General features: G+C 42.3%; 1 pseudogene; it reads left to right on the forward strand.

Moving 5' to 3' along the window:
• Positions 1-10719: 10719 nt before the first annotated feature.
• LOC144827205 (dolichyl-diphosphooligosaccharide--protein glycosyltransferase subunit DAD1-like) lies at positions 10720-13898 on the forward strand (annotated as a pseudogene).
• The last annotated feature ends 1581 nt before the right edge of the window (positions 13899-15479 follow it).

The raw sequence follows: 15479 nt of genomic DNA on the forward strand, positions 1-15479 counted from the left end.
TTTGTACTGCAAAGGTTTTGCAACATGAGTTAGGGTATCTGTAGTCCAAAACAAGACGATATGAATTGTCTGGTTTGGAGACAGGAAACAAAGGATTATTCATTTGTGAGGTGCAAGTTTCAATCACCCCCTGGTGTTCAAGTTTATCTAAGATCTCTTTTACTCGTTTTTTTGCTTCTTGCTTAATTGGGTACTGCCTCTGAGCAGTAGGTTGTGATTTTAACTGGATTTTGTGAGGAGGAGAGTCCTCATCCCATCCCACATGGTTTTTATATAATGCAGGAGCTTGGGCCACTTTCTTGCTAGTGTATATTTTTTATGAATTGGAATATGATTTGAGAAGGCAGGCATAATTATTTCTTCGCCATGAGGGCACTCCCTGACAAACTCTGGTGGCCAGTCTCTTTCAGCTAGAAGGATGTCATAGCCCTTGGAGAGATTATCCCAAAAGAGACCTCTTATTTTCCTAGTCATATCCCCCTCTATACGCAATGTTATTTCATATATTTTATGAGGTTTGCTAACTCTGGTATCTGCAGTTTCCACCTGAATGTATTCATTCGTGTCCACTGTCTCCAGATGATTCATAAGGATCTTGCGAGCTATGCTCACTTCTGCTGCGCTGTCTAGCATTGTCTGAGCCCATTCTCTGTTTTTCAGCTGTGTCCTCAGTATTCTCGGCATGGTTGATTACTTTAATACTGGCTACCTTCTTTTTTGGAAACTGTAATTTTTTATTTTGATGAGCAGGTTCCTTGTCGTTGGACTTGACGTGCTCTTCCCTGTGTTCTGATCGTCCTCTTCTTTCCGATTTCTGCAAGGAAGTCTGAAAAGATTGAGAGGGACGTGTATCAATATCTTGATATCTATCAGGTTTCTTCAGATTATCCCTATTTCTAAGGTTGTATTTTTTCTCAGAGGGCTCCCTCTGGGGAGACTTGTGTCCTTGGTCCGGAGATCTTTCTCTCCGCCGAGGAGACCTTCCTCTGGACTGGAATCTTTTTTCTTTAGGAGTGGATTGTTTATTTCCATCCCAGCTCTTTTTTTGAGTGTTTAGATTATTTTTAATAAATACTTTTTCAGGTTTTTCAATAAGTTGGGGTTTCACTGGTTTTCCACGGTATACACCCGTTACAACGGATCTTTTACTCCGCACTACCATTACAACGCGACCATTACTCCGCATACCATTACAACGCATTGCGCTGGGGGGCGCTCTAGGATAGGGAATAAGTATAATTTACTATCCAACACCTTCCCTAGGGTCCACGGGGACTGGAGTTAGAATAGTAAATTATACTTACCACTATCCAGCGCCCCAAGGCGCTATGCGTTGTAACGGTATGCGGAGTAAAAGTCGCGTTGTAATGGTCTGCGGAGTAATAGTATGCGTTATAACGTCATACATCCGTTTTCCACCCAAACTATCTCTTCCAAGTTCTTCATAGGATTTTTCTATGATTCTGGCAATTTCAAATGGTTGGTCTGCTATATCTGTCTCTTTCAACCTCTGGCGGATCGCCACATTTGCTGCTTCTCCCTTTCTATTTGCTAATAATATTGCCGAGACCTGCTTGAAGTCTTTTAGTAATTTCATACCAAGAGTTAAGGCAGGTTCTGGACCGTATTCATCTTGAATTTGTTTTAGCACATCTGGTATTACTGACATGGATGAAACACCATGTGTTTTTGTGTAAATGGAAGCAAAGACTGTACCCCAAGTGTCACAGTCCTCCACATGTGGTGCGATTTCCATTGGAAGACAGATAGTCAGAATCCTGTGTTTCTCAACCGGGGTGGTATCTGGAAATACCGCCTCTATTTGAGTGATTTTCTGTGCTAACCAGAATGGAATTTGTTCCCGTTTTGCGGGTACTTTACCTAGACAGGACTGTATGTTCTGTGGTGTAATTTTATTTGTGTTCCCCTGATGAGGGATCAGCTGTGGAATTTTAATAGCTGGTTGGACTGTTGAAGTCCGCATTACATATTGGACTAATTGTCTATGTATTTTAATTAATTGTTTTAGCTGTGCTAAAAGTTCTGGTGCAGACATTTCTTCAATGTCTGGATATGGTGTGTATCCGGATAGGACCGGCCACGTTGCTCCTGGTCTACCTAGTGGACCGCGCCTGGTGATGTGATTATTATGTTTTAGGGCGCCATTAAACCAGAGCAGGTGCTCTTGGTATTTGAGTGGTATTTCCACCTCCTCGAAAGGAGTGTACTCATTAGGAGGTTCCTCTATTTTGTAATAGTGGAAGTCCTTTGTTACAGCGTTTGGTGCTGGAAAGTTTATCCATGAATAGAATACCTCTGTCTGCCGATATTCGTGTGCCTCAATTACGAATATTTATTTATTTATTTATTTATTTATTTATTTATTTATGACTGTACCACCTCTCGGTGTCAGCCCATTTTCTATAAGTTTTAAAGTTATAGATTTCCTTATGTTGACCGGGATGAGTATTGCCTCCGGGTCTTGCTGGAGGAGACTATTGTCAGCCGCTAGCAGTTGAGCTGCTATTCTAGCTGTCTCCCTTTCTTCTTCAGTTTCTGACATTCTACTGTCAAGAAAGTTATTTTGTTTATTTGCAGATCAGGTTTCTATGGAAACAAAGATTAGATGCACAATATTTTGGAACAGTGTATCCTTCAACGTTGAATAAACCAAGAACCATACATAGGAGTCTCCTCCTACTAAGTTTGGCGGATTTAACCTTTCACCCACTCCAGACGTCTTTGGAGTATTATGGGGAAAAAGGGGTCTGTGTGAAAAAGCACGACTGAGTTACTCTAATGTCTTACGTTAGATTTATCGCCTATCCAAACAGTTGGGCGCCATGTAGTGTAGTTCCTATTATCCCAATAGGCTCTGCGCATTGGAATAATATCTTCAATAGTATAGACGTAGGACAGAGGTTAACTAGGTCTTCTACTGTCGATATTAGACTTAAAGTTTAATGTTTGCCAGCTAGCTCAGAGTTCACTAGAAACTTTCTCGAATAGACAAGGAGGAGTTTAACCTCCCTGGATAGACAAGAAGGGATTTAGTTTCTGACAACCATAGAACATGACAACTTTGCTCTCCCCTAATCAAGAGTGTATCTCTAGAGTCGTGTGAAAACAAAAGACAACTTATTTTACTCAGTCAGTTCAGTGCATTCTTAGTTTCACCAGATTGTAGAGAAAAGGAAGAGACGGGCGTGTTCAATAAAAAGATGTTATTTATTGATCAGTCTCTTTTCTCATACAAGAGAAATGAATCGCTATTATTGCAATACTTATTGTTAAGTAAAGTGCATACAGTAATAACAGAATTATAAAATAATACTGTAAAAGCATTGATATGGTTTCTTAGCCATATGATACTTAAAATGGATAACATAGATACATACATATATACATTGACTAATCGTACTCAACTGGTGCTTCTAACTACGCCTACCCCAATGTACCTGACCTAAGCCTAATACGTGGGCGGGAGTAGATAAGTAGCAGTTTAAGTTAAGTTTGTTTTGCCAAGGGTCTGCTTCAAGAATTCTCTACAAAGGGTTTTTCAGTTCAGTACCTGGGATTTAGAAGGCTGGAGGGTTGGTATCTCTATCTCAGGGCTTGATATTCCAGCTGCCTGCGAGGGCGGCTTGGAAGCGCCGGAGCTGGATTTCTCGGCAGGAGAAAAGGCAGCGTATCTCTCTCTCAGCGCGTCAGAAAGGAGGGGCAGCGTCTGTGGGCTTCGCGGTCAGCTGGGCTCCTCGGCAAGTCTCGCTGCTCCAATCTTGTCACCACCTCGTGTGTTTGCTTAAGGCAATGTTGGTATTATTTATACCTGAAAGGTGCCGAGATTGACGTAAGGATGGACATAAATACGTCAATAAGGATGTCATACGAACTGGTCGTTCGCACATTCTTTACTGAAGTTCTCGGCTAAATCAAAACAATGGCTGTGGGGATTTCCCAGGTCGTGGTAGGTTTGATTTGTTTTGAGAACACCGTATGCCTATTAGGGGGCTGGAGAAATAGTGCTTGCGTAATGAGATGGCATGCGCTATGACCTAATCAGATAACGGGCTTCTGTGCCGTTGTTTGGCTAATCAGATAACGGGTTTCTGTGCAGTTGAATGGCTGCTAGTTAATTATTAACCAGACAAGGGTCAGAAATAGGGGGATCGATACAGTACCCATAGTAAATACATCACAGTAAAGATAGGTTACGTTTTAGATAAGCTAGTTTATGCTAGTGTTAGGGGTAGTTAATGCAGGGTAGTTAGGGATTCATAGTGGTTTTAGATAATGCTTTTTCCCAATTCATGATTTGGTACTATTGTGTTGGGTGAGTACATGTTGTACAATTTGTCCTGAGTACATTGTAAGTCTATGTTGCATTGTTTGAAGCCTCTGGCCAACTGTAAGTCTTTCTCATATTTGAGCTATATATGGAACCATTTACATATTTTAGACACTGTAAGTAGGCTCAGTTTTTAATTTTGCTCACAGCACAACACAGGTAGTCTCCGTACTGTAACACCCTGTGTGAAAGGGAGTGGTTGGTAAGTGTTTAATTTGACCTTTTATTACAGAATGTTAATTCCTGTCTGTGTTGTGACCTAAAGTGCTGCAATGCACTAATGTAAGCACCCTTGCACCATTCTGCAAGTGGGTCTGCATTGTTGTGTTGATTATAATTGTGCAGGAAGTAACACCTGTCTGGACAACGTCCATCATAATTGTAATTTACTTCTTCCTTGGTGTGCCACATCATGCAGCTCACTTATAAAAAACTGACTATATTAATTTTTTACCTTAGGTCTACGATGTAACCCTCTCTTGGGAAGGTGTAGCATTAATACAGGTTCACTGGTCTTCCACCTATGCAAAACTTGTATGTGCAAATGATTTTATATATAGATGCACTCACACTTAACACATGTGAGGCCTCTTTGGGGCAGAGTAGCATAGGTTGGCTATTGTGACCTGTGTTGCATTACTCAACACTTATCAGTATACACAGAGTAAAGCTAGGTGCACTTGTATGTCATGGTTACCATGATTTACAGTATCGGGTTGCCCTAGTGCAGCCGTCTCTGGCACAAGTGCAATCCTATTCCATGAGGACTGTGGGCATGGATATCTGGCTACAACCATCCAGTAACGTATTGCTAATATCTTCTGTGTGAGCAATGGTGTTTTCACATTTGGAAATGATGGTGCAATCTTTAGATTGCGAGTTATATGTTGATATTTGTTACAGTGTTTTGTCCTCACATGCCTCACACATTCCATTTATAGGTGGTACATTTGTGTGTACTTTGCAAGAACCTTCTCACTGTGTGTCTATCAAGAAAATGCATCTTGTTGATACATTCTGACATTACATTGATAATGTACACATTGCACATCATAACATTGAAATTTATATCATTGGTGTAGGTGCACATACAAAGACAGCATTTGCAATCAAGCTATGCTCATTCTTTTTCAGCTTAAAACAGTTAAGTTGGGTGTTATTTATACATTACGTTTTCTAGAATTTTGAGGTACAACCATTCAAATCTCATAATGCTTTCTAAAAATCATAGTTATTTTCTTCCACAGGTTACTATCCTCACAATACAACATGTGAGTTGTATTTTTTTAGAAATTGTTACTAACACATATGTCACATCATTAGGTATTGTCTGTAAAAATGCATTTGTTTACACGTTACAACACATTTACATATATGTAGTGAGATCAGCGAGGAGGAAAAAATTGCAATTTTTATATTTTGCATAGTATTTAGGGGCACAAGTGGATAAAATTAAGTCCTGCACAAACAAAAAGTACTGTCCTGGGTTCCAAAAAGGGTGGCATGATGTCCTACACAGTATAGATAGGAAAACTAGCCAGGGGGCCTTCACAAATGTTTATCGGGACGTTCTTCATCGGAAACTGGGGAACTCTACATCTTCCTCCACTGATGCATGTCCTGCCTCCCCTGGAAGTTCTGGTGTCTGAGTGGGAGGCAGCTGAGAGATGCTTTTAGTCTCATCACACACATCAGAAGCAGGAGATGTAACTCCCATGTTCCCAACAACATTTGTAGGTGCCAATAAGGCAACATGGCAAGGGTTTGGTGGTTAGCCAACAAAGCAATGGCGTTGCTATTGCGGACACTGGTTGATGCTCTGAAGGAATCTAACTTTGCCTCCAGGGACTGGATGGATATATTAATGGCCTTCAGGTGCCTGACAACTTCACTGGTTTCATATCTAGAAGGCAGGTGTTGTTGTTCCTTCATCATCATGACACCAGAGATGTCAGATAGGGATTCATCAATCCCATGAGCCAGGAATAAGTGTCTGTGATAGCCTTTCTCAACCCCTTATTAGGGCTAAGACACATATGGACTCTTTCAAGAGTGCCACTACGACCTCCAGACCTCATCAGTCATTCGCTGCTTGACTCCTACCACTCACCATTGAAAAGAAAATTAGGGCACCTCAGAGTCCTCAGCTCTGATGTCAAAGGTTGTTGGTCCATGTCCAGTGTGTGTGTTGGTTCATCTGGAGACCCAACAATAATGTCTCCTCTTGCCAGTCCCGGAGGAGAAGTTTGAAAAGTGTCCAGGAGCTGTTGGAAGATGTCTTCCTCCATGGGGGGCATGTCCTCAACAGGATGGGTATCACAGGCATGCTGATCTCCAGCAGGTGCAGTTTGTCCCTCTGGAAAGAAACAGAAATCTGTTATGAAGATTCCCTGATTGATCATGACGTAGGTGATTTCTGTAACATTTGCACTGTATTTTTCTTCACTTTCAATTATCCAGTTATGTGTGAAACATATGTTTCTACAAGCGTATATGGCTATGTTGTTCTATTGTTGCTTTTCACAAGGCAATACATGTACATTGTTCACATAAACTCAGTATTAATGAGGGGACATATTTGTGTATATTTCACATAACACAATGCAGCGAGGCTGCTTACCTGAAAGAGTGAGTGCAGAAATCGGCTACATTTGACATATCATGGTACATTTCTGCTGTCTGCCTGCACTGATGCAAATTTGGTTTCCTAGCACAAGCAGACACAACTGCAGCATGTAGGAAGGGTGCCTGCATTTGCTCTAGTCATTAGTTTGTGGCACAGCACTAGCTAAGAGATGTCATATATTATTATACCTCACACTATCCTGCACTCTTTCACACAGCACTATGAAATAAGCTGCTTTGATGTACTGTCTTGCATGCAATGTGTTCATTACTGTGCCCTAGGGCTTATATTTCGCAAACATCCACAAAACAATACATGGCAAGCCTCCTTGCTGCACTGCATGAAAAGGGGAGGTCCTGTACATGCCGTGATTCCAATGTTGCTGGGGAATCTGTAGTTTCATAGAACACACACAGTGAACTGAAGACTCCACAACACCAAGAACTAAGGAGCATCTCTGAAGTACATAGCCTCCTTCATAATTGGAAGTTTTCCATAGCTCAAGCTCACTCCACTCTAAACCCAAGGTGCTCATTTGCAGAGTCCGACAAATTTCTCCACTCTCTTGACCTTGTACATAACTCCCCTGGCAATCATCATTCAGACGTAAACCACAAAAAGGAGAGAGTCAGGGGAAGTAACAGCAAACCTACTGTCCCCACTCTAAACCAGTAAACACAAAAAATAACGGTGGGGAGCGGACATACTAGGTGGAGCAATGTGGCAGTCCTGCTGATGAATGTGTGACTACGAAGGTCACTCCCCCTCCTTTAATCCAGGTTGCATGATGAGTGAGCTACACATGATATTGTCTCAGGTAGGACTCACTTGGGCACACCGCAGGTGTTTCCCCCTTTCCCTACTAGTATAGGACGCAGGGGACACCACTTCTATGTTTATTTTAGGGATCCGACAGCCTTGACGAATACCCTAGACCTAAATGTCTCTTTGCAGGGGCAGAAACATGTTGGCCTTTTAAGAGATGGATCAGAGTCATCACTCTCTGTAGGGTCCATCAAACGCTTTTGCTTTTAACGTACCCAAGTCCTCACTAATAAAGGTGATAGCCGAAGAACCTAAAGGCACTTTTATTCAAACTGGATCCCGCTTTATCCGGTAAGATTTATGCAAGAACTCCATCTTACCACGAGAACTCTTCACAGTGGTTGGGTCCGCCTTGGTAGTACTGTCTTACCAGGGTGGGGAGAGGATGTCTATGATGCAGCATAACACAATATTGTGTGTGAGACATCCTCTTCCATTAATAAGGGCCTTCTAGACCGCCTTCATAATTTCACATAACACGATCTATCTCTGGATCTCCGGTGCAAACCACCTTTTTTTACTGCTCATATATTAACTATTGGTTACCTACTTTTTTGTGTTTTCCCATCTTCATTCAGAACCAGGGACTGTACATCATCTCATACACTAATGACACCCAGATCATACTTTAACTCTCAGTAGAAACACCAACACCACCAACAGTTGTTGTGTTATGTTACATTATACCATTGACCAACATGGTTAACTGTATGTGAGATTAGTTGCTCATACTCAACCTGACAAGATTGAAATGATGACATTCTGCAACATGTACTCACCCTGGTTGCCCATATGAATAGGACCGAACCCCTCACCCTGCATCCACCCCAGACACCTATCCATCAACCTGGAAACTTCTCTCACCACGAGACTTCAAATTGCCACAATCACCTCCACCTGCTTTCACATTATTTGCATGTTCAGACATTTCTTCATATGGCTCCCAATTGACACCTGTAAGACCATCACCCAGACCCTCATCATGTAGACTGTAGTAAACCAATGCCCTCTACTACAGCATTTTTGCATCTCTGCCCACCTGCACTCAAGATGCAAATTATATAGCACACCACTGTCAGACTATTAGCCTACCTTGTGACATGCACATCACACGTCACTTCAGAAAAATACATTGCCTTTCCGTTCAGACACGCTGGCAGTTCAAGATGCTCAGCCATACCTACAAGGCACTACACTACCGGGGACTCACCTAGCTCTCACATCTATGCTTCCACCAATCAATCATGAGCCTCCACTCTGCATCACTTGCACTCACCCACCCTCCCCATATCCATATGAGCAAGACAGGAAGTAGGGTGTTCTCATACATGGCCTGGTACACCTGGAGCAACATCCCCCAACACATCAGGTCAGCTGCATCAAACATTGATTTGTACTAGAAACTGTAGCCCTGGCTTTTTGAATGATACTGTTTGTAGTGCATGCACCTGCTCAGCACTTGGAGATCCTCTTGGGTAACACAATGACCCTCTACTTAGCCGCATTGACTGAATTCACATAATAATACACTTTTGGCTACCTGGCTCCAACACAGTTGAGTCATGGTGCAAGGAGGCCTGCATTGGCACTGGCATATCTACTAAGCTTCCACGGTCCATGCATGATGCTCCAGTCCTGGTTTTCTACTTTGTATTTTGTAACTTGTAGTCCTGTTTTGTGAAGAGATGAATGACTCTACAAGTCCCAGTATTAAAGGAAATACCTTGACTGGGGCAGCACATCATGCATGAACCTGGGAAACTTAGCATGGCAAGACTGGGCTGGTAAAATTCGTACTGCCCAAGGAGAGGACAGTTATGTAAAGAATGAATTAAAATGTGGGGAATGTCCGCCCTCTCCCTTTCATGCTGCGTTACCCTGGCAGTTTGTTCAAATATGGTCCCTTGTTTGACTCACCCTGTAGTTTTTGCGGTCTTCTACTTCAGCACTATCCTGCCCTTCCACTCCAGTCGCCAACTCTGTTGTAATGAGGGATGTCACTACTCCTCCAATAGATCCAAGTACTGCTGGACAGCAGGTCCTCCTCTGGTCCTCATGGCTGAATTAAGGTTCCTGGACAGTTTTTCTTTAGTCTTGCGCTTGTCGTTATGCCACCTCTTCTTGCACCCCAGGATGCTCCTTTTTAGGTCTCGCCTTCACAGCGCGCATGCGCTGCAAAGGCAAATTACCTTTTGCCGTCCATTTGGCTTTTCAGTCGAGCACGTGCACGCGTTCCTTTGCCTTCAATGGCAACCCGTGCAAATCAAGAGATTCACTTGTGGGGGCACGCGGCCCATCTGGTCGCAATTATTGCTCCCGCGAGTGAATCGTGCCCGCCGCGCGAAGCGCTCATGTTTGTTGCTTGTTATCTATGTCGATGATTTAGCTCCACGTCTTCCCATGTATACACGCCACGTCACTCTCTAACTTCAATGTACATACAATATTAAAAAGGAAAGAAGGACAATATGTCCAATCATCTATTCTTTTGGTAGGCAGAAATCAATGTGGCCACGGGGAACAACAGTGCTTCCAATACACTTTATTAATAAACAGGAAGGTTTTGTGACTTAAAACATCGTTGCAATATTTTAAATGGGTACAGTGTCCTTTAGTACACAAAACATTTTTGTATTCAATCTCTTTAACGTTTGCTTTGTTAAATAACAAGTACTACTTAATTATCTTTTTTGACCAAAACATTATGATTAAGTTACAAAAATCAATAATGCACGCTAGTCTCCTTCCAAACAAATAGCAACTGTTATATGTCAAAGATTGCTACCTTCTTGACGTACTTCGACATTCTCTCCATTCAAGCGACTTGTTTGAGCATCAAATCGTCGACTCCCCCTGCTGCTGCCTGCTGGTGTGCTGTCCCCGTGTACCTGTGAGTGCCGCAGCGAAGTTACGATTAGACATGTCGACCTCTGTGCTGTCAGTGGTGTCCCGCTTCCTGGGTGAGTATCTGAGCACCACCCTGCAGCGGCTGAAGCTGCTGGATGCTTTCCTGCTGTACATTCTGCTGACAGAGGGCATGCAATTTGTATACTGTCTGCTGGTGGTCACCTTCCCTTTCAACCCCTTTCTGGATTCAGCTCCTGCGTGGGCTCCTTTATTCTGGGTGGTAAGTATGAACCCTATCCAATCACACATCTGACTTATTATTCAAGGCTATATCCAGCCATCCCAGCGAAACCATCTGCCGCGAACATGTCGGACAAGCTAGGTCACCACTACCAGCATGTTGAATGATGTGGTAGCTTTCTGATGCACTTTCAACCACCTAGCAATATAGAACAAATGGTGCGTTACCCACCAAAAGCCAGTTAGTCAATTCACTACTGTTTTGTCGGGTAGACCCGAAACAACTGTCACCAGACTTAGTAATGTAGCCAGGCCCATGCGAATAATCTTGCAGTGGAGGAACCAAAGCATTACAGGAATACATAAATAGTGCTGGAAAGGATAATTAAGGGACATGCTATGTGGGGTATTATACCAAGGACATTTTATCACAGAACATAGTCTTTGTTGTTACTGAAGAGCTCTTTTTACATTTTATTACACTGGTTGATCCTAGACCGGTGAAGCTGTCCCACGCAGCTGTACAGGAATTTGGCTCTGGTTCACCACTCGGCCGTCACCTACCCAGCCAGACGTCGGACACTGTTTTTCCTCTTCTCCCCGCTGTGCCTCCTATACCCTCCCCTCCTCTTCCCTCCCATTATTCTCCTCTACCTCCTCTATTCCTTCCCTCTCTCCCCTTGCCTATTTTTTCCTCTTTTCCTTATGTTTATGCTATGTTTTTGTACTTCTGAAATTCCTGAAACTAAGCTCCAGTAACTAATGTAACTTTGTAACCATGTTCTGAAACAATGTTTCTTCCTCATGTAAAGCGCTCTGATACCTCTGGGTCTAGCCACACTATATAAAACTCAAGAAATAAATGCTAACCATTGTCCAGAAGATGGTCTTATATAGTAATTAGTTAAGAGACCGAAACGGTGACCGGTGACGTGCATCCACCCTTTGCTTCTGCATAATCAAGCCATTCTTTGTCAACGTGCATGTAATTTATTCATCTACAGATTGGTTTCCTGATTATTATTGCAAGAGTAGATAAACACTGCCTGGACCTATTTATGGACTATAATACTTTGGATTGCTATAAACAGTTGTATTTGTATACTCCTGGAGTTTTTTTCCATTTGTCTCATTTTGTTGCTCGGTATCAATAGATTCATTTTCAGTGCGATTTAATATTGATGAATTTTCAGTGACAACTTTGTCAGTAAGATATAGAATGAACCCCTTGTTGGCTCTTTTGGTATTTTGTTTTATGTTCTGTGTTGGGCCAGTCTACAAGGCCATGCACCAGTTTGACCTATCAACTAGATTGATGCCCCTGTCGCTCCAGCAGACTCTACTGTAGCTCCCAGTTGAGTAGCCATGCTCCAGTGCCCTGTGAAGCCTACCAGTAGCCAACTTGCCGGCCCATTCTAAGGGACACCAGCACCTCTACATGCGTAGCTGGTAATAGGCTGCTGCCTCAGCCCACCATCACATACAGCCGGGAAGGGCCGGGCCACACACATACTTAGCCATCTACAGCCCAGTACAGAAGTTCTTCCCGTATGGGCCTAGTGTTTCAACAGTCTGCCCAGTCAGTTCCGTAGATCATCGAAGGAGGCTGAAGCCAGTAGGCCTCATGTCATCTACGGCATTGAGGAGCTCTGACAATCAGCATCTGCTGGACCAGTCATTGCCACCAAATGTGCCATCCAGCACACTTGCGTGGGTCAGACGCTGCATGTTAGGTTACATATAATGTTGAAACCAGCATAATTCAGGCATATAGATGGAAGATCTCTCAATATCAGGCCATCTTAGCAACTGTACAGACCACACCACGTGGTATCAACCTTTGGTCAAGATTTTCATTATATTATTTCTGCTCCTCTCATATCTATGTTTCCACTCTCCACTATTCTGGCCTCTCCTATTTCCAATATGTTTCCACATGGATTTGTTAAGTCAACTCTTCCTCACTTTCCCTTAGGTATTACATAATGGCCTCTGTGTGTCACTGTCACTTAGGGGCATATTATCAAGACAGGCGATAAAATTATCACCGTTTTAGCGGCAGAAAACTGCTGCTAAAACGGCGATAATGGGCTTGACAATATGCTCTATGGAATTCCAATTGAAGCCCATGTTAGATGTCCTTCAAATCTAACATTGGCATCAATTGGAATTCCGTAGAGCATATTATCAAGCCCAATTATTGCCGTTTTAGCGGCAGTTTTCTGCCGCTAAAACAGCGATAATTTTATCGCCTGTCTTGATAATATGCCCCTTAATTCTTTTTTCACAGCTCTTAAGTGTTCTCCATCGTGACTACAACAGCTAATGCTTCCTGAAAGGTCAAAGCGAGAGTACAACTCCTAAATATAGCATTGTTTGTAGACAGCTGACAGTAATCTTGAAAGTCTTTTGCTCTTATCTCTGACTTTCCCTGTGAAACTAACATTCTTTGTGTTTTATCTAGTCTGTTCTGATTATTGTATTCCTCTATGTCTAAAGCACATACATCTCTTGCACCAGCTCTTGGATTTCTTGTGCTGGCACTGTGGAATGTTCTTAGATACCATGCTCAAAATATAGGTGATTATTATTGTATAATTACATTTTATTGAAAACTGGGGTTACACTGCTTCTGATAGCTTATAATTTTAGAAACAGAGGGACCTCAGGCACAGGCAGGGAAATGAAGAAATGTGTCTACGGCCATGAAGTGTATTTCCAGAGAAGAAGCTGGGATTAAAACAATCATCCCTTGATTCCAGAGAGGATATATTAAGCACTGGACTATATCTTTTACCATGCCAGTTCTGTTGATCAGCAGATCTTTCAATTCTACCTAGGATGTATTTTGATGCTTCTTTTTTTCTTTATCCACTTACAGTGTGCCTCCGAGTTCAAATCAACCCCCAGAACAAGGCTGATTTCCAGGACATCTCACCCGAGCGTGCCTTCGCAGACTTCCTCTTTGCCAACACCATCCTGCATTTGGTTGTTATCAACTTTGGTGGCTGATCCTTCAGTGCCCCAGGCAGCAGCAATTTAAGAATAACAAATGGTATGAAGACAGTTACTGAGTGATTTAGGGTTCCTACTTGTGAGACGTCACCTTTTCTCGTGTGGTTTATGTTCTTGTATGTGCTGCTATGTCAGCCAGGAGCGAAAAAGCAAGTGGGAATGCCGCTGACAATGTGAGTTTGTTCTTCTACATATACTAGCTTATTACAAGTACTGCCCAATCCATGTAGTCTGTTCACTCTTCCTTCTATTACACCAGACACATTACCTCAATTTCCAGTTGATCCTCTCTCCTGCAGTCAAATCCTCGCTGTCTGTTCCATACCTCGTTTTGTTTCGCTTACTAACACTTATGCCACATCATTCTCAAAAGAAATTCTAAAATTGGAAACCTTTTTTGTAAAGAACTTCCTGTAGGTTTTCTCTCCTGACCCCCTTGTCTTAAGACTATTCTTCAGCTGGAATTTGTTCATTCTCTAGACTGTTTTATACTATAACTGTTAATGTATTTGCTTTTTGTTAGATGGGGGCAGCTTACTTAGATGGACATAGACATGGGGCAGCGTTCCGAGTGATGTATGGCAAGAGTGGGGAGAAAAAGGAGTGAAATTAAACCCCCAAAAAGCTCAAGTTCCTCCTTCAGTCTTTTGTGTTTCACTTATTCTCTGTTGTAGTTAATTAAGCCCTTGTCTTGATATGTCAACTACTTTGATTGTGATATCTGTTCACTTTAATACATCGTTAATTATTTAATATCCATGCAGGAGCATCTTAATGACCTTTGTAAATCTGTACACTTTGGCCTAATTGATTTTTTCCCCAAAGTCTAACGATCTTGTCAGTTTGCAGTACAATGTATTGTTTTGGATAGAAAGAGATAGCAGTTTCACTAGGGACACAAAATGGTTGATTGTTCTGTCTAGAGCGGTATACAGCCTTTACAACGAAACTTTTACAACGAACTACCATTACAACGCAACTTTTACAACGCAAACCATTACAACGCATAGCGCTGGGGGGCGCTCTAGGATAGGGAATAGGTTTAATGTACTATCCAACACCTTCCCTACTATCCACGGGGACTGGAGTTGGAATAGTAAATTACACTATTCACTATCCAGCGCCCAAAAGCATTATGCGTTGTAATGGTATGCGTTGTAAAACTTGTGATGTAAAGGTAGGCGTTGTAAAAGTATGCGTTGTAACGTCATACATCCGTCTAGATCCGTCTAGAGCTGTAATGCACTCTGGTACCACGTTATTAGTAGAGGTTAGAAATTAGGATTACATCACTAGTGCTCTGTGTTTGATCCTTTGGCTTCTTATAGAGGTCAGACTCCTGTTTAAAATTGGGTGCCTGTCTTATACACAGTGGCGTTCTACCCAGGGAACAGCAAATAACCATATTGTGCCCCCACAGGATTTTTTAAATCGTGAGATAAGGTAGGAAAATAAACGTTAACAAAGGCAAAATATGACGACATTTGCTTCATTATCTGATTTCGCATTTTGAAACATATTCATGAAATAAAAGGACCGCAATGATCAAACGGTACACGGACGCCTTCTATCCACTTT

The sequence above is a fragment of the Lissotriton helveticus genome, chromosome 4_1 (assembly GCF_964261635.1).
Source record: "Lissotriton helveticus chromosome 4_1, aLisHel1.1, whole genome shotgun sequence".
NCBI classification, from domain to species: domain Eukaryota; kingdom Metazoa; phylum Chordata; class Amphibia; order Caudata; family Salamandridae; genus Lissotriton; species Lissotriton helveticus.